The 21,388-nt window shown below is 45.2% G+C and overlaps 1 protein-coding gene across 2 annotated transcripts in view; it reads left to right on the top strand.

Moving 5' to 3' along the window:
• Positions 1 to 2,759: 2,759 nt before the first annotated feature.
• LOC128697592 (U2 small nuclear ribonucleoprotein auxiliary factor 35 kDa subunit-related protein 2) overlaps positions 2,760 to 21,388 on the top strand; it is an 87,062-nt gene continuing 68,433 nt past the window's right edge. For both annotated transcript variants that reach the window (XM_053789428.2, XM_053789427.2), the window contains exon 1: positions 2,760 to 2,908. The gene's annotated coding sequence lies outside the window, so the exon portion shown is untranslated. The remainder of the gene's footprint in view (positions 2,909 to 21,388) is intronic.

Genomic DNA, 21,388 nt, shown 5'->3' with positions numbered 1-21,388 from the left:
GCTTGCCATGGTGTAGTCGTTCCTCTAGTCAACCACACACACACACACATGCTAGTCTTTGCTTAAATAAAATGGCTTAGTGCTCTACAGGCTATACGAAAATTTGATACATCTCATCCCCTAGTTCTCCGTATCCAACTTTGGCTACGCCGTATCTCTACCAAACATAAAGATATTGTTTTTTGTTGGGTCCCTGGTCATGTTGACGTACAGGGCAATGAACAGGCAGACACTGCTGCGCGGTCAGTAGTACATGACCTACCAATTTCCTATCGAGGTGTTCCATTTCTGGACTATTTTGCTGCAATAGCTACCCACCTTTGCACCCGTTGGCAACAACGTTGGTCAACTCTGCTCGGTAACAAACTTCATTCTATTAAACCGAGCATAGGTTACTGGCCGTCTTCTTGTCATCAGTGCCGAGGTTGGGAGACTACTCTCTCCCGCCTTCGCATTGGTCACACTCGTCTTACTCATGGGTATCTCATGGAGAGGCGCCCTGTTCCTCTCTGTGAGCAGTGTCAAGTTCCAGTATCGATTAGCCACATTCTGTTAGACTGCCCTCTCTATCAATGAGCACGCAGAATTTACCTCCAACGTCGTCTTCGTTCTACTACTCTCTCTTTACCTTCCCTTCTTGCTGATGGACCCTCCTTTAATCCTGACTCTCTCATTGACTTCTTGACAACGACTGATTTACTCCACAAACTCTGATGATACTTTTCGCACTCCCCTCGGCCCTTTCTAGTTCAGTCTCTTGCTGCTCTTTACCCTTTCACCATCCACTGCCCCGCTGTTATCCGTAACCTATTACTCATCCATCTCCCTTTTGCCACCTGATGCCCTCGCTTCCTTCCTGCCCTGCAGCGCTGTATAGTCCTTGTGGCTTAGCGCTTCTTTTTGATTATAATAATAATTCAGAACTCAGCTTGTGAAGGTCAATTCACCTCGTACGGTCCTGAATCAGTCCTCTCTCTCTCTCTCTCTCTCTCTCTCTCTCTCTCTCTCTCTCTCTCTCTCTCTCTCTCTCCCTCACTGCCTCGTTTCAGCACTAGTGCCTGTCTTGTCGCCCTTCATAATTACCCAGTAACTAGCACTCAAGAGAGCCTGTTCACTACATTTTGGTCCTTCCTCGACCGAACTGAGGCTTCATAATGGTCCGGGATGAACAGAAACCTCGTCTAACATGAATAAACATAGGTTAATTAAAAATAGGTCAATTAACCTATTTAACCTAATCCGCCATATCCTAATTACACCAAATGAAACCTAACCTAATCTAACCTAAAGTAATCTAAACTAAGATGCGGAACTCAGAGACGGACCATAACAGAGACGGCACGGCAGGGTAAGTATGAAAGATCTTGACGGGATCTTCAATCAATTTAAAGTTAAGGATGAGTTGAACTTTGTCTTCAGGCGAGTTTGTGCACCTCAGGTCAGCAGTACTGTAGGGGAGAGGGGTGGCTGATTGGTGGTAGTAGTAGTAGTGGTGGTAGCTCCATGGAGGTCATGAGAGAGATGAGTTACACTATGTAGTCTACAGAGGGTGCCACGTAGCACCAGGAACCCCCCATCCCCATAGAGGGTGCCACGTAGCACCAGGAACCCCCCATCACCATAGAGGGTGCCACGTAGCACCAGGAACCCCCCATCCCTATAGAGGGTGCCACGTAGCACCAGGAACCCCCCATCCCCATAGAGGGTGCCACGTAGCACCAGGAACCCTCCATCCCCGCAAAGAGAGTGCCACGTACCACTAGGCACCCCGTACAGAGGATGCCACTTAGCACCCGGCACCCCTATCCCCATAGAGAGTGCCACGTACCACTAGGCACCACCTACAGAGGGTGCCACTTAGCACCCGGCACCCCTATCCCCATAGAGGGTGCCACGTACCACTAGGCACCCCCTACAGAGGATGCCACTTAGCACCAGGCACCCCTCATCCCCATAGAGGGTACCACGTAGCACCAGGCATCCCTATCCCCATACATGGTGCTACATAACACCAGACACCCCCTTTTACACAGCAGCAGATGTCATGCATTTAACTGTATCTCACAGCTGTATCCTAACATCAGCAAGAGTCACCATGCATGACCCTTCCTCCATTTCAAAATACGCTGCTCATGACCTTTTTCAGCTTCCATATTTATATAATGTAACCGCGTGTGAACGATCGTTAACAACGTTGTTAACCCATTTACATAATTGACTATTTTGTTAATTCTTTCTTTTAATAAGTGAACGATAACATATTGAATTATATCATTTACAGGTATGGGTTATATGTGAGGGGTCCAAGAGCTTTTTTTGTGGGTTAAAGTTACACGTCACGTAACCTCCGGTTGAATCAGTATATAAGTGTGTATTTACAGAGGTGTGCAGAAGTGGGAGTGCATACACCTTGGGATGTATGTATGTATGTATATATATATATATATATATATATATATATATATATATATATATATATATATATATATATATATATATATATATATATATATATATATATATATATATATATATATATATATATATATATATATATATATATATATATATATATATATATATATATATATATATATATATATATATATATATATATATATATATATATATATATATACAATCCTTACGTTAGGCGATTCAAATATTCTTGACTGGTGAGAACAAGGTTACCGTGCAGCCTTAATGGCCCCTCGTGTAGTTGATAGACTTGAAACCCACCACCTCAGTCAGTATACATCTGGAGGTTGAGTGAGGGTATACACGACTCTGACCGCGGTGTATATGTATACATACGAGTACATACGACTTCCGAGTGGATTTCTCTACAGAAGTGGGTTCCCCGAATAAGCTACCATTCAATTTTTACGTCAATTAGGGATTTACTAAGGTAAATTACATTCTAAGATTTTTTCCGATATTAGAATAGGATTTATTTTTAAAATACCACGTTTTTTCTCATTATTGTAGCGTTTTTACATACCGATATATTAAAGCAACTACGGTAGCGTTAGTCATCGAGGCACTCCACAGAGTGCCACCAGTGTCAATAGCTTTCCGAGCATATAGGAGGCACAGGGATGGCGGGGGTGGGGAGGGGAAGAGGGAGGGAAGTAATTATGATGGTTGGGGTGGGGGGCGCCATAACGTGATCGTTACTTACGTTGCTCATATCTCTTAGGCAATTCTTCCGTTTAGGGGTTTTAGGAGAAGTTTGTGTTGTGGAGCATTAGGAAATGTTAGTAAACAGTGAGTGAGTGAATAGTCAGAGTGAACAGAGAGAACAGTGTGTGTGTGCGTGTGTTAGAGAATTAAGTTAGCAGAAGACCTTTCAGACTATCTCCTGAGGAAGATTAACCACAGTCTGAAAAGTGAGAGAGGGAGGGAGGGAGGGGTAGAATTCAGTGAAAAAAAATGAAAGCAAAGAGAGAGGGAGAGAAAGCAAGCAAACAAACACATGTCATTTACACACGAATGCTCGCCTGGGATTTCAAACCCTTGTAAGTAAGAAGATAAGACAACACACACTGCTTCACTCTCCTCTACCCCTCCCCTGGGGCAGTAGTTAGTGAGGGGAAGGAAGGGGAAAAGAGAAAGGGGGGAGGAAGGGAGGTGGGAGGATGCAAGGGGAGGGGAAGATAAGATGGAGTGGGGAGAGGAGCCCTAGTCAGGGCAGGGGAAGTTTTTTTTTTTTTTTTCCCCAACTCCCTGAGAACCTATAATCGTCCTAAGTGACGGCTTTGCATCTGAGAAATTTACCTAAGTTACCCCAATATCCTGATCTTTTTTGGGTGGAGGTTATCCTAAGTAATTTACAAATGTTAAACTATGATAATTGTAGACGTATATACCTGTACCTAAATAACCACACTTATCCTCTTTTTCAATCGCCACTTTCTCTGATTATTTTCTTTCCCATTTTTTTTATCGTTCTTCCCGCTGGTCAAACTGCTGTCCACATTTAAACCTTCGCTCTGGAAACTCAACACAGGAGTCTCTGTAACACTCTTCAAGACTGACAGTAAATGTCTCTTGCTGGGTCAAATGTCTTTCTTCCTGTGTCAATTTTTTTTAATGTGCCAGTAAAGACAACTTTTGTCATTTTTTTTCACTAAATGTTCATTTTTGAAGTACTAATCAATGTACGTTTTAATGTACCAGTAAATGAACATTGTTCAGAAGGACGGGTGAGTAAACACTTGGATATTATTATTATTATTATATACATTGATATACATGCCATTCGGTGTATATAAATACTAAGAGGTATATATGTTCCTCTCTTTCCTTCGCAACTCGAATAAGCATTGACATAAAACTGCCAAGTCACAAAAGATTTTAAAGGCTGGACAAAATTGACAACCCACGGCTTCGAAATAAAATTGCAGAAGTTTCGGACAGCCCGAAATATGAATTGCGATAAATGAGACTCGTGTTCAACACGGATATCTTCCATGTGGAGACGTTTCGCCAACCAGTGGTTTTATCAATTCCACAGAGAGAATAAATGCTGGAGACGGTGGAAGTCATGTTGTAATGAAGCGAGTCAATGGATGTCTGTTATCAGCCTGAGTGAGGCTGACCGTCCACTGGATTCGATACGGCGCAAGCTGTCAGCTGCCCTTACAACCCACTCAACAAGAAGTGGTCCACAGGGGTGACCCTGTCCACGGTGGTAGAGACCAGCAGGAATATTCCCACGGCGTACCCCCCAGTGAAGGCTTCCATTTGCGAAGAGGTGGCAGTGTGACAGCTGGTGGCAGTGTGACAGCTGGTGGTGGTGTGACAGCTGGACACTACCAGGATATTTAGCCACTGCAGTAAGGCCATCACTTAACGCCACATAGAAATATCGAATTGACGTGGCACCTACCTGACAGACTGGCACTCTGACGGACGCCAGGCACTACTACTGAGTGACAGGTGGGTCGAGGGAGGGGGGGTTGATTAGGAGAATACTGACTAGAGGTGGTGGTAGGAACGAGTAATTCTGGGGGAGAGGTGATAATGAGGACAGAAACATCGCCTCACTGATGAAGAATTAAACACATGTGCAACATCTGGGTATCTTTATTGTAGACGTTTCGCCATCCAGTGGCTTTACCAAAACAAATTCTCCAACTCTAAGACTGAGGGACTGATTACCTCATCTTTTGTATATAGTTCTACTGTCTTCAAATTATATCCTTGAATTTGTATTGATAGTCACTGGATGGCGAAACGTCTACAATAAAGATACCCAGATGTTGCACATATGTCTAATTCTTTATCTTGTCAGTACTGTAAAACATGTACAATGCATCACTGAAATACCTGGTTATGTCAGTGTTGTATTCCCACCCGCTCTCTTACACACCTGAAGCCAGTTATACCAAGTATATCGTTCACTTATATAAGGTGTACTAGAAGACTTGTAGATAAATAGTTCAGAGAACTGAAAAGTTGATAAATTAGACACATGTGTAACACTTGGGTGTTTTTGTAGCGGAAAAGTTTTGCCCATACAGTGGCTTCATCAGTCCAGTACAATTAATAGTGAAGATCAGGAGACTGAGGTAATCAGTCCCTCAGCCTGGAGTCGATGTAATCAGTCCATCAGTCTTGATAAGAATAAGGGACTAATTACCTTAATATCCCTCTGATCTTCACTATCCTTCTTGGCAGTGGACTGATGAAACCAGTGTGTGGAGAAACATTTCCCCAATAAAGATACCGAAGTGTTCCACATGTCTAAATTTATCAACTAGAGGACATCAATACCCAAAGGTCGTGGTAGCCCACTTAATACCCTGGCCCATTCCTTCTCTCCCTGTTGCTTTCTGTACCCAGTTTTTCTGGTACCCCTGAATAGGTTTCCCCATTGACTCCTGTCTTTTTGTCCAGCTTCTGGAGTACTGTTTGGTGCATTGTCAACTGTTTCCTACAGTCAAGGAAGATGTAGTCGACCCAACCCAATGTTTTTGTTTTATCTGCTTAAGTTGTAGAAATTCGCGAGGACTGTTAAGTGATTCTCTCTCTCTCTCTCTCTCTCTCTCTCTCTCTCTCTCTCTCTCTCTCTCTCTCTCTCTCTCTCTCTCTTCCTTTCTCTTCCTCTGTTTGTTTCTCTCTGTTTGCGATTCTGTGTTTCTCTTTCTGTCTGTGTTTCTTCCTCTCTCTTTGTGTGTCTCGTCCAGCAACCTTATAAAAAATGAATTGCAGTAGGTCTAATGGCCTATGCTACATAGGCCCTTCTCAAATTCGACTGTTCTCACTCGTAGAGTTATCCAAACTATTTTTTAAAGGCAACCAAAATTTGACAATGATGGCCCTACTTGGCGGACTGGACCAATACTTTCCTATATCCTTTCTAAATCTAAGTTTATCCATCCTGGAACCATTGTTCAGGTTCTGTCTTGACAGGATATCCTCAGTACTTTATCTGTATTGGCTGCATTTATAAGAACCCTTGGTTACACTGACCTCCAGAACGTGTGATAATATACGTGTCTGTGAAAGTGGTCAGGAAGGCCGTCTTTTTTGTTATGACTATCGTGGTTATGACTATCGTGGTTGCAGGGGGTCGATTCACAGCTCCTGACCTCAAATCTGCTGAGAGAGAGAGAGAGAGAGAGAGAGAGAGAGAGAGAGAGAGAGAGAGAGAGAGAGAGAGAGAGAGAGAGAGAGAGAGAGAGAGAAACAGTGACAGGTGTGTGTCGCCTACACCTCTAGTTTAACGTGGGTAATCCAATCGTGGCTTGCTTCACCATCCACAGAATTGCCGACTAACCACTTCGAAACCCACTCACTCGAATGATGGGGGAGGAGGGATGGGTCATGGGGAGGGGGCGTCATGCCCACTCATCCGGATGAGAACTGACCCTCTGTGACTGCCTTGTGGGACGAGTGGGGGCACGAGAATAGGGTGGGAAGAAGGGACGAGAAGAGAGAAAAAGGAAGATGAAGGAGAAAGAAGCGAAGTAGAAAAAAATGGGGAAACTCGTTTGAAATGAGACTATGCAACGAGAATAACGAGAAGGAACTGAAAGGACAAGAAGAATAGAGCATGGAGAGAAGGGAAGAAAATGAAGGAAGTGGAAAAGAGGAGGAGATGAGAGAAATGAATACTGCTCATAAGAGATAAAAGTAAGTAAACATTACTCCCAAGGGTTTTAAGAAACTGCTTCCCAGGAATCAAAAACATTACTTCCCGAGGGTTAACGAGACAACCACGACTCCGCAAGACCTGAAACACACAACCACGACTCCACAAGACCTGAAACACACAACCACGACTCCACAAGACCTGAAACACACAACCACGACTCCGCAAGACCTAAAACACACAACCACGACTCCACAAGACCTGAAACACACAACCACGACTCCACAAGACCTGAAACACACAACCACGACTCCGCAAGACCTAAAACACACAACCACGACTCCACAAGACCTAAAACACACAACCACGACTCCGCAAGACCTAAAACACACAACCACGACTCCACAAGACCTAAAACACACAACCACGACTCCGCAAGACCTAAAACACACAACCACGACTCCGCAAGACCTAAAACACACAACCACGACTCCACAAGACCTAAAACACACAACCACGACTCCACATGACCTAAAACATACAACCACGACTCCACAAGACCTGAAACACACGCACACAACTTCCCCAATATTAAACAGACGAACACAGTTCCCCACAATAATTTAGTAATAAAATATACATCAAACATTTTGCTAATAAAAACATTTTAGATATCTGTAAATATTCAAAGGACGAAATGGCCACGAGCAATAATAATTATAAATAATAATAATAATAATAATAATTGATGTTTTTGTATCGTGCACAATTATTAGCTAATTATTAGTTAATTCCTACAGTCGCTTCATAAATGACAGTGAAAGATCACTACTTTCACTTCTTTCATTCTGGTTCTTCATTCCTTGTATTTCTGCTTTCTCTTCTCTTTCATATAATCTGTTAGCAAATTTGCTAAGTAAACTTCAATGGGGGCACCGTATGATAGGCCTTTTTACAGTCTAAGAACGTGCTGTCTACCCACGCCTCCCTCCCCTTCCTAACCACTGTTTATCTCACGACTCTAATTTAGAAAATTAAAGCACGACCTTCCATGTTATGGATTCATGTTGGTGTTCTCTGGTAAATTTAGGCCTTTCAAGGTGTTCCTGGTGCTTCCTTCAGGAAATATTTTATCAGCTGTTTCTCTTCATCTTTCGTGATATTCCATCTGTTCCTACTTCCGTTTTTAGCTAAAATATTCATGTATATCACTGTACAAACAAGGTTTTTTACTTGAAATATGATTTGGCTTAATTTGTCGACTTAAAACTCAATTGTAGCGGCAGTTTTAATTAAGTGTGATTATTTCCGTATTTTAGCTAAAAAAAATGTCTGTGATGAGTTCTTTCTCGTTTCTGGTGCCAGTCATCTTTCATTTGTACGGGAATGGTATACAATACCGACAAGATGTAAATTAGACACGTGTGCAACATCTGCGTATCTTTATTGTAGACGTTTCGCCATCCAGTGGCTTTATCAGTACAAATTCAAGGACATAATTTGAAGACAGAACTATAGACAGAAAATGAAGTAATCAGTCCCTCAGCCTTGGAATTAGTGTGAAGAGCACCGTAGTCGTGAAGATTCTTCACGACTACGGTCAGGTACTGACTTGAGGTGTCTGTCCAGCTCCATCTTGAAGACAGCCAGGGGTCTATTGGTAATCCCCCTTGTGTATGCTAGGAGGCAGTTGAGCAGTCTTGGTCCCCTGACACTTATTGTGTTGTCTCTTAGTGTACTTGTGGCGCCCCTGCTTTCCACTGGGGGGGAGGGATGTTACACAGAATCCTCTTCCGTTCTTAAATTTATCCTCTACTTACACTTTACCTTCAAGGAGAATCTCTCTCTCTCTCTCTCTCTCTCTCTCTCTCTCTCTTACACACACACACACACACACACACACACCTACCTGCCTCTCACCACTAATTAGCGGGTGCGTCCATCCCTGGCAAGGTCCAGTTGCTTCTCAGTCATTATTACAGTCAAATGGAGCGGTAACATGTCTGGAACACGCTGCTTGCTCCGACAGGATCCCATGTAACGTGTTGGACTCCGGTGACCCGCCCATGTAACGGACTCCGGTGACCCGCCCATGTAACGGACTCCGGTGACCCGCCCATGTAACGGACTCCGGTGACCCGCTCATGTAACGTGTTGGACTCCGGTGACCCTCTCATGTAACGTGTTGGACTCCGGTGACCCGTCTTATACTTTGGTCAGTGGTGACCCGTGTCACCACCACCAGGCCTCAGGGTCGACCTGGTACAAACCTGGTATCCCCTAGGTATACCCTAGCAATCTTGCAGTGACCTGTAACTAGCAATCTTGCAGTGACCTGTAACTAGCAATCTTGCAGTGACCTGTAACTAGCAATCTTGTAGTGACCTGTAACTAACAATCTTAGTGACCTGCAACTAACAACCTAGTGTGCTCTCCGTGTTTACAATAATTTGCATTAGGATAGTGTTAATATATTTAAAATATCATTATTTTTTAGTAATAATGGCAGTAGTGTCCCCACACTTGGTGAGAAGTATGGCCAAGCTTCCTTACACCTGATGGCCCTGTTAACCTGGGTGTTAGTTGACTGTTGTGGGTGGCATCCTGGGGATGCGCTATAAGCCGAGACTTACAGCTCAAAGCTTGTAAATTCATGCAGCGTTGTATAGCCCTTGTGGTTTAGCGCTTCTTTTTGATTATAATAATTGTAAATTCATATTTTTTTTAAAAGCTTAACTAACTCACGGATCACTAACAAGCTACTGTCATCTAACACCCAGCTAGTAATATTCTAACAAGGTGGCACTGTGAGGTGCCAAACTAATAAGGTGGTACTGTGAGGTGCCTAACAAGATGGCACTATAAGGTGCCTAACAAGGTGGCACTGAGGTGCCAAACTAACAAGGTGGCACTGTGAGGTGCCAAACTAATAAGGTGGTACTGTGAGGTGCCTAACTAACAAGGTGGCACTATAAGGTGCCTAACGAGGTGGCACTGAGGTGCCAAACTAACAAGGTGGCACTGTGAGGTGCCAAACTAATAAGGTGGTACTGTGAGGTGCCTAACTAACAAGGTGGCACTATAAGGTGCCTAAAGGTGGCACTGCCAAACTAACAAGGTGGCACTGTGAGGTGCCAAACTAATAAGGTGGTACTGACAAGGTGGCACTGTAACGAGGTGCACTGAGGTAACTAAGGTGGCACTGTGAGGTGCCCTAATAAACTGTGAGGTGCCTAACAAGGTGGCACTATGTGCCACTGCACTGAGGTGCCAAACTAACAAGGTGGCACTGTGAGGTGCCAAACTAATAAGGTGGTACTGTGAGGTGCCTAACAAGGTGGCACTATAAGGTGCCTAACGAGGTGGCACTGAGGTGCCAAACTAACAAGGTGGCACTGTGAGGTGCCAAACTAACAAGGTGGCACTGTGAGGTGCCAAACAAGGTGGCACTGTGAGGTGCCAAACTAACAAGGTGACACTGTGAGGTGCCAAACAAGATGGCACTGTGAGGTGCCAAATTAACAAGGTGGCACTGTGAGGTGCCAAACTAACAAGGTGGCACTGTGAGGTGCCAAACTAACAAGGTGGCACTGTGAGGTGCCAAACTAAGGTGGCACTATGAGGTGCCAAACAAGGTGGCACTGTGAGGTGCCAAACAAGGTGGCACTGTGAGGTGCCAAACTAAGGTGGCACTGTGAGGTGCCAAACTAAGGTGACACTGAGGTGCCAAACTAAGGTGGCACTGAGGTGCCAAACTAACAAGGTGGCACTGTGAGGTGCCAAATTAACAAGGCGGCACTGTGAGGTGCCAAACAATGTAGCACTGAGGTGCCAAACAAGGTGGCACTGTGAGGTGCCAAACAAGGTGGCACTGTGAGGCGCCAAACAAGATGGCACTGTGAGATGCCAAAGGTGGCACCGAGGTGCCAAACTAGTAAGGTACGAGGTGGCACTGCGAGGCACCAAACAAGGTGGCACTGCGAGGTGCCAAACTAGCTAACAAAGTGGCACTGTGAGGTGCCATCATTGGCAATAACTCATTTTTTATGAACGAGCAGAAATAATTTTGAGTGAACGAAAGAGTGTGTGTTTTGTTTTTTTTTCTTCGACTTGGTTTAGTTTTTTAAATGGGGAGTTGGTGGGGGGGAGGAGGATGAGAGGGGAAAGAGAGAGGGGGAGAGAGGGGAAAGAGAGAGGGGTGGGAGAGAGGGGTCCACAGATGTTCACAGCTGACTTTTTTAATTAAAATGAGAGTTGTAATATTCGATCATAGTGTGACACCCGTCTACCCCCCCCCCTCCAATACCTATCTCCCCCTCCCTCTTTCTGCTTTGGTCCCCCCTTTATCCCCCCTCTCCCTCTATCCTCCCCCCCTCTCTATCGCATCTATATCCCATCCCCTACCACCACTGGTACCAGATAGACATGCATACCAGTCTGCTTCTATTCTGAAAACAATGGGTGTCTATGTATGTATGTATATATATATATATATATATATATATATATATATATATATATATATATAATGGGTGTATATTATTAAAAGAGCAGTTACTGAAACGTATGCAGATATATTTCTCTAAATACTGAACAGGACGATCTACAGCTACACAGGGGGGGGGGGAGGGAAAAAATTCCTAAATATATGAAAAATTTACAAAATATTTTAGTGATATGAAAATGTGATAGAGAAATAATATTTCCTTTATTATTATTATTTGTAGCGTCTTCAGAGAAAAGGACCCCATGATTAATTATATATTTTGGAGAGAAATTTATAAAATTATTATTATTGTTATATCCTGTGAGTGGACAAGGATCTTCCTCAATATATCTAAGAACTCGTCCCATTTTTTATGAAAATACCCCGGAAATATAGCAATGTTGAGAAGAGTAACACACACACACACACACACGGGGGGGGGACACATGATAATGACATATAAAATACTGAGAGGAATCGACAAGGTGGACAGACAGGATGTTCCAGAGATGGGGCACAGCAATAAGGGGACACAGTTGGAAGTTGAAGACACAGATGAATCATAGGGGTGTTAGGAAGTATTTTTTTCAGTCACAAAGTTGTCAGGGAGTGGAATAGTTTGGGAAGCGATGTAGTGGAGGCAGGAACCATTGTTGCAACCCCTGAATGGGTTGCAATATATATAATGTATATTATGATTATGAATATAATCTGTATATATATATATATATATATATATATATATATATATATATATATATATATATATATATATATAATTATCACCTTTTCATATAATTTTATATTGCTTATATTTGCGATAATAGCTAAGTCGTAAATGTATTGCTTTATATTATTTGACGTAGTTATGTTGTGAGGTAGGATGTTACATATTATGTGCTCAGTTCAAGTCTTGATTGTCTAACTACTGTAATTATCGCTTGTGGCTCGTTAGACTGCCGGCTTCTCGTTGTTGCTGGGCAGCAGCCCACGGAGCTATCACGTGATCGAGGGGGGGGTGTCCTCACCTCGCCTGAAGTATTCAGTCTGGTCTAGACTCTCTTGGTGGTTGGACAGATTGTCTGTCTCATTATTCTTGTTAGTTCTATAGAACTCTGTTCACAGAACATTGTATAGACTTAGTGATTTTCGACGTTGTACTGAGGTTGTGTGTCACATACACTCGAAACATCTCAGGTCCTGAGCTGTAACTTCTCACTTAACTTGTACTGGTATCTGTGTATGATCACAGTCGGGGATTTTCTTATGCTGAACTTAGATTCAGTAGTATGGGAGTTTTGTGACTTTTGTGGAGGATCTGCTGATGGTCCCTACTTAGTGTCGTTATATTATCTCCTTGTTCCTGATTCTGTGTCGCAGTTGCTTGTTATATTGCTATTGGGCTTAGCATTCTTTTTGTTGTTCAAGCAGACTGTTCTGATTGCCAGTTGGTCAAGAAGTTAGTTTATGTGAGGACTTTGTCAGTCACTTGTTTAAGTCTAGTCGAGTCGTGAGACATAGCGAACTACTTAGAGCACTTATACGCATACACAAACTTGTACATATTTGTAATATCTTATTAAATGTTAATGTACCAGACAGTACTTAAGAATTATAAATGTGATATGTGCTTTCAGCACAATAATATTGTACTCGAGAGAATTTATATTATTTTGATTACTGTGATTAATTTAATTGGATAATATACCTCTAGACTTAATAAATTTATTAAATTTTAATTTCTCTAGTTAGTAGCCTACCAGTTGTAATCCTGAAGCACTATTAATTCATACTGAATTCTAATGGATAATTGGACAAGGATACTGACTACTTGTTACGAAAACCCAGTAACAGGCTGGATGCTAGAAGGGCAGTCCTTTCTAGTATTCACTGGAGATCTCTAAGCTTTTAGAATCGCGTTTTTTGTAGCAACTATACATATGATAAAGCTCATGGAGCAGGGAAAGACTGGACCTAGTGGCGACCAGTGAAGAGGAGAGGCCAAAAGTTGTGACTCGACCCCTGCAAACACAATTAGATGAGCGCGCGCACACACACACACACACACACACACACACACACACAACGATATGTTTCCTGAATCAAAAGCTGGAAAGGGAAAGAAATAGAATTTAGTCCAACGAATCCAAAGTTAGATGTGCTGAAACCTGCAGGTGATCTGCCAGGTGCACAGTGATCACATGTTGCCTGAGGAACACCCGTAATTCGGTGGGCAGCGCACTCGGCTCACTGAGGTCCGTGGTTTGATCCCCGGTGCTTGGGTAAACATTTGGGGGCGTGTTTGTTTAAAATACCTGCTGTTCCTGTTCACCTAGCAGTAAATAGGTACCTGGGTGTTAGTAGACTGGTGTGGGTCGCATCGTAGGGGACAAAAATTAACCTAATTTTGTCAGAAATGCTTTGCATAAGAAGGGGCTTTCTGTATAGTATATTATTGATGTCAGCTATGGTCTGTATAAGTTGTATCATGTACTTGTAGAAACAAAGATAAAAGCTTCGGTCTCTTCGAGATCTGAGGACTGGAGGTGGAGGAGACTTTACTGTTTCGAGATAATGTTTACCGAGAGATGTCTGTGTGAATACATTGAGAGTTGTATGTGTCTGTGTGAATACATTGAAAGGTGTATGTGTCTGTGTGAATACATTGAGAGGTGTATGTGTCTGTGTGAATGCATTGAGAGGTGTATGTGTCTGTGTGAATACATCGAGAAGTGTATGTGTCTGTGTGAAACTAAGGGGCGAGTGTATTTACACGGAAAGGTGTAATGTCTATCAGTGTGAATACATGGAGAGGTGTATGTCTATCCACTTACACCGAGAGGTGTATATGTTTTGTTGTATATACACAGAGTTTACGTTAATTCATATTTTAGGTATTAAGTATGCTAGACTAGTAGTGAACAGGTAACGTGAAACGTTAATGACTCCTTTGTAGTGGAAAGGCTTGAAACACTTCACTAACAACCAGCCTTGGAGATCTGATCAGATATATATATATAAAGCTACAGAGAGTTGAGCTAAAACCAGAGTTACCTAAATACATATGTGTGACCTCGGTAAGGTCACACTGATCGACAGTGAGGTGCTGCCACCATCCCAGCTTCAGGAAGAAATCAGGACCTGCCTTCAGTGCCTTCAGCTTTGAAGTGCCTTCATGAATCAGCCTTCGGATCGCGGAACTATCTAAAGAGGCGAGGCACTTTTTCAAACACCCCTTCCCTCCTCTCATGGCTGAAGTCCCTTCAAGAGGGACTTTCGTCTCATTGCTTATGTTTTCTTGCTGTCACACACACACTCTCTCCGACCAACTTTCTCCATCAGCATTTCTGGGGGAAAAGTTGTCGCGATTTGGTCCCGTTACGTGGCTGGCTGGGCCGTGAACTCTCTCATAATTCCTAGTCACAAACTTGAGCTTATGATATTGTGTGATTGGTTAATAAGGGATTTAAAGCCTATAGATTGCACGAGGGTCATTAAGGCTGCATATCTCCTGTTCACGACCAGTCTAGGATACTCTGGGGCTCTGGTGGCCTGGTGGTTAACGCTTTCGCTTCACACGGTGAGGGCCTGGGTTCGATTCCCAGCCAGAGTAGAAACATTGGACGTGTTTCTTTCCACCTGTTGTCTATGTTCCCCATCAGTAAAATGGGTACCTGGGTGTTAGTCGACTGGTGTGGGTCGCATCCTGGGACACTGACCTAAGGAGGCCTGGTCACAGACCGGGCCGCGGGGGCGTTGACCCCCGGAACTCTCTCCAGATACTCTCTCCAGATAAACACTCACGGAGATGAATGATATACAATAGCGACACGATGGAAAAAAAAATACAAATGTACTTATGTACTCTTTACCCAGGTAGATCTGTTTGTGACTTGATAAAGCTCACTGTGTGGGCGGAATGTATTATATTGCATTTGTTTATTATTCCATCTACACCCTTGTAAGAGAAACTGAGATGAACTCTCAGCGTGCACAGATAGAGACGTATCTCTGTGTGGAGGTGTAGTTAGATCCGCCCATACATTCCCCCCGTCCTCACCCGGGATTCCAACCCGACACCCTCAGTGTTGTGAGCCGAGCGCTCGACTGGTACATTACCTTGCATCAACCTGGCTTTAAGCGCGACGGATCCTGGGGCTTAATCTGAGCGCTGAAATTAGCGCGTGTAGCGGGCAGTATGCAGGCAGCTCCCTGGAGGCACCTGGCTACCTTTGTTAACGCTGCCCAATACCTCTCTGAGCTTCAATCTGCTCAGCATCGAGAGAGAGAGAGCTGGAAAGACTCTTCTGAATCCTGAGCATCCGGAGCCCCCAATATTCTCTTTCTGCTTTATACTTGGAGGAGTGTTTCGGGGGTCAGCGCCCCCGCGGCCAGGTCCATGATGGATCATTCAGCGAAAGCAGTACTGAAGGCTCGAACTTCCTAAAACACACACATACATACATACATACATACACACACACACACACACACACACACACACACACACACACACACACACACACACACACACACACACACACACACACACACACACACACACACACGAGGAGAGTGGTGGAGCACCTGGAACGGAACAAGATTATAAACGCCAACCAGCATGTATTCATGGAAGGCAAATCCTGTGTCACAAACCTTCTGGAGTTTTATGACAAAGTAACAGAAGTAAGACACGAGAGAGAGGGCTGGGTTGATTGTATTTTCTTGGACTGCAAGAAGACCTTTGACACAGTCCCTCACAAGTGATTAGTGCAGTAACTAGAGGATCAGGCACGTATAACAGGAAGGGCACTGCAATGGATCAGAGAATACCTGACAGGGAGGCAACAACGAGTCATGGTACGTGATGAGGTATCACAGTGGGCGCCTGTGACGAGCGGGGTTCCACAGGGGTCAGTCCTAGGACCAGTATATGTGGTATATGTGAATGACATGATGGAAGGGATAGACTCGGTGTCCCTGTTCGCAGATGATGTGAATTTAATGAGGAGAATTAAATCAGAGGAGGATCAGGCAGAACTACAAAGAGACTTGGACAGGCTGTACACGTGGTCCAGCAACTGGCTCCTCAAATTTAACCCCGCCAAATGCAAAATCGTGAAGATCGGGGAAGGGCAAAGACCGCAGATAGAGTATAGGCTAGGTGGCCAAAGACTGCAAACCTCAATCAAGGAGAAAGATATTGGGGTGAGTATAACACCGAGCATGTCATCAACCAGATAATTGCTGCAACATATGGGCGCCTGACAAACCTGAGAATAGCGTTCCGATACCTTAGTAAGGAATCGTTCAAAACATTGTACAGAGTGTACGTCAGGCCTTCCGATACCTTAGTAAGGAATCGTTCAAAACATTGTACAGAGTGTACGTCAGGCCTATACTGGATTGTGCAGCACCAGTTTGGAACCCACATCTGATCAAGCACGTCAAGAAATTAGAGAAAGTGCAAAGGTTTGCAACAAGGCTAGTACCAGAACTAAGGTGAATGTCCTACGAAAAAAGGTTTAGAGAAATCGGCCTGACGACACTGGAGGACAGGAGGGTCAGGGAAGACATGATAACGACATACAAAATACTTCGTGGAATAGATAAGGTGGACAGAGACAAGATGTTCCATAGATGGGACACAGACACAAGGGGTCACTATTGGAAGTTGAAGACTGACGAGTAACAGGGATGTTAGGAAGTATTTCTTCAGTTTCAGAGTTGTCAGGAAGTGGAATAGTCTGGCAAGTGATGTAGTGGAGGCAGGAACCATACATAGCTTTAAGACTAGGTATGATAAAGCTCATGGAACAGGGAGAGAGAGGACCTAGTAGCGATCAGTGAAGAGACGGGGCCAGGAGTTATGAATCAACCCATGCAACCACAAATAGGCACACACACACACACACACACACACACACACACACACACACACACACACACAGTAAAGGATCACAATGATCAAAGTCCCATGTGTCACCAGCATCACCCTCTTGACGGCTACTCCTTGTTATGCTTCACTTTAACCGATTATCCCTCCTCCTCCTTCCCTCCTTCCTTCCTTCCTTCCTCCTCCTTCCCTCCTTCCTTCCTTCCTTCCTCCTCCTTCCCTCCTTCCTTCCTTCCTCCCTCCCTCCTCCTTCCTCCTCCAACTCTGAAGGGAAAGGTAAATACAGAAGTATATGTATGAGTGTATTTCCTGTACTCTGTATAAAGTTATACACGGAGAGAAACACTGAATTGTTCCAGTCACGGTACTGTGGGTTGTGAATTGTTCCAGTCACGGTACTGTGGGTTGTGAATTGTTCCAGTCACGGTACTGTGGGTTGTGAATTGTTCCAGTCACGGTACTGTGGGTTGTGAATTGTTCCAGTCACGGTACTGTGGGTTGTGAATTGTTCCAGTCGCGGTACTGTGGGTTGTGAATTGTTCCAGTCTTCGTACATTGACTTAGTTGTTAAATGTCTCAGTGTTACAGCGTCCTAGTTTACCATTGTACCACTGTCCCATTGTAAAACTGTATAAGTGTACCACTGTCCCAGTGCACCACTGTTCGTGTACCACTGTCCCCGTGTACCACTGTCCGTGTACCACTATCCCAGTGTACCACTGTTCCAGTTTACCTCTATACCAGTGTACCACTGTACCACTGCTCCACTGTTCCATTGTACCACTGTTCCAGTATATCACTGTTCCAGTATACCACTGTTCCAGTATACCACTGTTCCAGTGTACCACTGTTCCAGTATACCACTGTTCCAGTGCACCACTGTCACAGTACACCACTGTCACAGTGTACCACTGTACCACTGTCACAGTGTACCACTGTACCACTGTCACAGTGTACCACTTTACCACTGTCACAGTGTACCACTGTACCACTGTCACAGTGTACCACTTTACCACTGTCCCAGTGTACCACTGTTCCAGTGCACCACTGTCAATGTACCATTGTTCGTGTACCACTGTCCCAGTGTACCAGTGTTCCAGTGTACCACTGTACCAGTGTTCCAGTGTACCACTGTCCCAGTGTTCCACTGTGTAACTGTGCCACTGTTCCAGTGTACCACTGTACCACTGTCCCAGTGTACCACTGTACTACTGTCCCAGTGTACCACTGTCCCAGTGTACCACTGTCCCAGTGTACCACTGTACCACTGTCCCAGTGTACCACTGTACCACTGTCCCAGTGTACCACTGTACCACTGTCCCAGTGTACCACTGTACCACTGTCCCAGTGTGCCACTGTACCACTGTCCCAGTGTACCACTGTACCACTGTCCCAGTGTATCACTGTACCACTGTCCCAGTGTACCACTGTCCCAGTGTACCACTGTCCCAGTGTATCACTGTACCACTGTCCCAATGTACCACTGTACCACAGTCCCAGTGTATCACTGTACCACTGCCCCAGTGTATCACTGTACCACTGTCCCAGTGTACCACTGTACCACTGTCCCAGTGTACCACTGTACCACTGTCTCAGTGTACCACTGTCCCAGTGTACCACTGTCCCAGTGTACTACTATACCACTGTCCCAGTGTACCACTGTACCACTGTCCCAGTGTACCACTGTACCACTGTCCCAGTGTACCACTGTCCCAGTGTATCACTGTACCACTGTCCCAGTGTACCACTGTACCACTGTCCCAGTGTACCACTGTACCACTGTCCCAGTGTACCACTGTACCACTGTCCCAGTGTACCACTGTACCACTGTCCCAGTGTACCACTGTACCACTGTCCCAGTGTATCACTGTACCACTGTCCCAGTGTATCACTGTACCACTGTCCCAGTGTACCACTGTACCACTGTCCCAGTGTACCACTGTACCACTGTCCCAGTGTACCACTGTCCCAGTGTACCACTGTCCCAGTGTATCACTGTACCACTGTCCCAGTGTACCATTGTACCCCTGTCCCAGTGTACCACTGTCCCAGTGTACCACTGTACTACTGCCCCAGTGTACCACTGTCCCAGTGTACCACTGTCCTAGTGTACCAGTGTACCACTGTACCACTGTCCCAGTGTACCACTGTACCAGTGTACCACTGTACCACTGTCCCAGTGTACCACTGTACCACTGAACCACTGTACCACTGTCCCAGTGTACCACTGTACCACTGTCCCAGTGTACCACTGTACCACTGTCCCAGTGTACCACTGTCCCAGTGTACCACTGTACCACTGTCCCAGTGTCCCACTGTACCACTGTCCCAGTGTACCACTGTCCCAGTGTACAACTGTACCACTGTCCCAGTGTACAACTGTACCACTGTCCCAGTGTACCACTGTCCCAGTGTACCACTGTACCACTGTCCCAGTGTACCACTGTCCCAGTGTACCACTGTACCACTGTCCCAGTGTACCACTGTCCCAGTGTACCACTGTACCACTGTCCCAGTGTATCACTGTACCACTGTCCCACTGTCCCAGTGTACCACTGTCCCAGTGTATCACTGTACCACTGTCCCAGTGTACCATTGTACCCCTGTCCCAGTGTACCACTGTCCCAGTGTACCACTGTACTACTGCCCCAGTGTACCACTGTCCCAGTGTACCACTGTACCACTGTCCCAGTGTACCACTGTACCACTGTCCTAGTGTACCAGTGTACCACTGTACCACTGTCCCAGTGTACCACTGTACCAGTGTACCACTGTACCACTGTCCCAGTGTACCAGTGTACCACTGTACCACTGTACCACTGTCCCAGTGTACCACTGTCCCAGTGTACCACTGTACCACTGTCCCAGTGTACCACTGTCCCAGTGTACCACTGTACCACTGTCCCAGTGTCCCACTGTACCACTGTCCCAGTGTACCACTGTCCCAGTGTACAACTGTACCACTGTCCCAGTGTACCACTGTACCACTGTCCCAGTGTACCACTGTACCACTGTCCCAGTGTACCACTGTACCACTGTCCCAGTGTACCACTGTACCACTGTCCCAGTGTACCACTGTACCACTGTCCCAGTGTACCACTGTACCACTGTCCCAGTGTACCACTGTCCCAGTGTACCACTGTCCTAGTGTACCAGTGTACCACTGTACCACTGTCCCAATGTACCACTGTCCCACTGTACCACTGTCCCACTGTACCACTGTCCCAGTGTACCACTGTACCACTGTCCCAGTGTACCACTGTACCACTGTCCCAGTGTACCACTGTACCACTGTCCCAGTGTACCACTGTACCACTGTCCCAGTGTACCACTGTACCACTGTCCCAGTGTACCACTGTCCCAGTGTACCACTGTACCACTGTCCCAGTGTACCACTGTACCACTGTCCCAGTGTACCACTGTACCACTGTCCCAGTGTACCACTGTCCCAGTGTACCACTGTCCTAGTGTACCAGTGTACCACTGTACCACTGTCCCAATGTACCACTGTCCCACTGTACCACTGTCCCACTGTACCACTGTCCCAGTGTACCACTGTACCACTGTCCCAGTGTACCACTGTACCACTGTCCCAGTGTACCACTGTACCACTGTCCCAGTGTACCACTGTACCACTGTCCCAGTGTACCACTGTACCACTGTCCCAGTGTACCACTGTACCACTGTCCCAGTGTACCACTGTACCACTGTCCCAGTGTACCACTGTACCACTGTCCCAGTGTACCACTGTACCACTGTCCCAGTGTCCCAGTGTACCACTGTCCCAGTGTACCACTGTCCCAGTGTACCACTGTCCTAGTGTACCAGTGTACCACTGTACCACTGTCCCAGTGTACCACTGTACCACTGTCCCAGTGTACCACTGTACCACTGTCCCAGTGTACCA

The sequence above is a fragment of the Cherax quadricarinatus genome, chromosome 44 (genome assembly GCF_038502225.1).
Source record: "Cherax quadricarinatus isolate ZL_2023a chromosome 44, ASM3850222v1, whole genome shotgun sequence".
Taxonomy (NCBI): domain Eukaryota; kingdom Metazoa; phylum Arthropoda; class Malacostraca; order Decapoda; family Parastacidae; genus Cherax; species Cherax quadricarinatus.
Note: the sequence above shows the minus strand (reverse complement) of the source record. Positions and strands in the feature narration are given on the sequence as shown.